Here is a 3,108-nt window from a genome sequence, read left to right on the forward strand (position 1 = left end):
TTCCATACATGAGGGAGATTGGGCTACAGTTTTCCCATTTTATAAATAATTTATCATCTTTACTACCACTGCATTTTTTATTACATAGTACAATTTGAAAAAGAGTTGTTTGTTTTTCAGTTCCCTAAAAGTTAATCACAAGATTATTCTAAATTCTTTATTTAAAAGATGCTTAGAGACCTAGAAAACTCCTTACAATGCTCTGGGGCTGCTGCTGCATGACCAGGACTGAGTTCCAGGGTCTTCCCTCAATCCCCCCACCCCCATGACAACTCCACCATCATGGAGGACATAAAGGAACACAGCAACATGAAACTAGAGGAATTCACAGAGGAATCCAAGATCAACCCAGCCAGAATAAGCAGAATGACAGCAAAATGTTTACTGGAGGCTTGAGCTGGGATATAAGCAAGAAAGATCTGACTGCATATTTGTCTCGATTTAGGGAATTTATAGACTGTACGATTGGAATGGATGTAGTGACTGGAAGATCAAGAGGATTGGATTTGTGATTTCCAGAGACGCTGCTAGTGTTAATGAGGTTTTGGAACTGAAAGAACATGAACTTGATAGCAAATTGATAGACCTCAAAAGGACCACGATTTCAAAGAGAAAGAACTCTCCAAAAAGGTTTTTATGGGTGGACTGAGCCCACATGCTTCTGAAGAACAAATTAAAGAATACTTTGGAGAGATTGAAAATATTGAACTTCCCATGGATACAAAAACAAATGAAAGAAGAGGATGTTGTTTTATCCCACACAAAAACGAAGAGCTAGTAAAGAAATTGTTAGCAGATATCATCAGGTTGGTTCTAAGAAGTGTGAAATCATAACGGCACAACACAAAGAGATATATAGGCAGCAACGGCAATAACAAAAAGGTGGAAGAGGTGCTGCAGCTGGTGGACCCGGTGGTCCTAGTGGTCATGGGTGAGGTCAGGGCCAACACTGGAACCAGGGATTTAACAACAGTTATGATCAAAGATAAGGAAATTACAATAGTGCCTAAGGTGGTGATCAAAACTATAGTGGCGATGGTGGCTATGACTATAGTGGGTATAACTATGGAACTATGGATATGGACAAGGATATGGAGACTACAGTGGCCAAAAGAACACTTATGGCAAGGCACTTGGAGGGGGTCACAATCACCAAAACATTTGCCAGCCATATTAAAGGAGGACACTGGAAAAAATAGGAGACTGCTAAAGTTAACCCAGCTTGCAAGACGACATTGAAGATGGGGCTTCTGTTGATTTAAGATGATCATTTTGTAAAAGACTTTCTGGTGTACAAGACACAACTGTGTCTAATAGTATATGCTGTCAATGTTTCCTTTTCTTTGTCTTTTGTTATCTGTGTTATGACTCAATTTGGATTTGTGTTTATGCAAATTTTATTTGTATGATCTCATGTTAAACTTTAAATAAATGCTCCCTTATGTGACAGTAAAAATAATTTTTTAAAAGCTGCCTAGATAATCATTACAGGGCCTTTAGTGATTTACTGTCTTTATATGAGCCTTAAAATTTATCTTTTTGCCTATATTTTGACAAGTTTGCCATATAAAAAATATATCTACATATATTTATATTGCCATATATATATATATACACATATATTTATATGTATTTATTTATTCTCATTTAACTATTAACATTTTCATCATGATTGGTTAGTCATGTTATCTAGTCTTGGGACGTCACAATTTTGCTCAAAAATGAATAACCATGGACCTTTAGATGAGACTAAATGGAGATGGTTGATTTAGAAAGCATGGAGCCTTCTATGCAGGAGTTACACTTGTGTGAGGGTCTCAGTTTCAACTTCTTGCCTCAAATGGACAGTCTTTTCTTCTATCTTTGCATATGTTTTAGAATCTTTTGGTTAATCTTTTGGTTAACTCTTTCCTTCCTTGGGACTGCTGTGGCATTGGCTTAGATGCTCAGCACTTGGGTTCTCAGCAATTTCTTTGTTACTAGCACAGAGTCTTCTCCAGAACATGATTTTAAACATTGCTCTGTGTTTCTCAGTATTTCCAGCTTTTTGAAACAGAGATGTTTACTTTATCTTTTTATAAAGTATAGATATAAAATTTTACATATATTTATACAAATTATGCATTTATATGTACACTAAAATAGAGAAAGATACACATAAACCTGTTTGAGCGTGGATTATCCAGGAGAAAATTTGAAGATAAACATGAGATGGTGACTGTATCTGACATGTTACACTTCTACATTATTTAAACTATAAACAGGAATACTTATTGAAATTTTAAAAAATTTTAAATATAATCAATGCAGGCATACAGTTTTATAAAATCAGACTATAAGCACACTGAAGAGGAAACGTGTGAATCTCCCAACTTAAGGACAATATTTCAATTCACAAAGAATGTAGAGATCATGATATACAATGTTTTCAGAACTGTGATTCATATTTTAAAGAATTCTGGTGGAGACTAGGAAAGATCAAATCTATAGATATTTGTCCTATTCCGTTTTAATTAGTATAACCCTATTTAAACTCCTCCTGCCCCCAGGCCTTCTATCATGTACTACCTAAAGAACAAGACTATGGCTAAACTGGAGCTTGAAAATCATTTAGCAGGACCAGTGTTAGAAGATCCAGTTTTTCTCCTTGGTCTTACAGTTCTATTTACTTGGAACACAAGATCTGTTTCCATGTGATATATATTTCTGAAGGTAGGACTATGTCCCCATATTTCTCCACAACAAACCCATGAAAAAAATGAATATTTTATGTTTTTATATTATTGTGCTCATAAGTCTAATTTTTAAATATTTTCTGACTTCAGTTATCATTTTAATAATTGTAAGTAGAAAGAATTGATCAAAACATTTTTCATTTAATACATTTAGAAAATTTGTAAATGTCTAAAGTTCAGATTAATTCAAAGTGACTCAATGAAAAATGGATGTTGGGTATTTTTCTCATCAATTTATATTTAGATGATAATTTCTAAATGCTGAAATGAGTAAGCACCAAGAAACTTTTGAACATAAATAATTAAACGCAAATAAAATAATTTTTCCACAACAAAGTCACTTAATACTTTAAAATTCTGATTTATATGCCAA

General features: G+C 33.9%; 1 pseudogene; it reads left to right on the forward strand.

Moving 5' to 3' along the window:
• Positions 1-267: 267 nt before the first annotated feature.
• On the forward strand, positions 268-1,177 carry LOC122893590 (annotated as a pseudogene).
• The last annotated feature ends 1,931 nt before the right edge of the window (positions 1,178-3,108 follow it).

Source organism: Neovison vison, chromosome 13 (assembly GCF_020171115.1).
Source record: "Neovison vison isolate M4711 chromosome 13, ASM_NN_V1, whole genome shotgun sequence".
Classification (NCBI taxonomy): Eukaryota; Metazoa; Chordata; class Mammalia; order Carnivora; family Mustelidae; genus Neogale; species Neogale vison.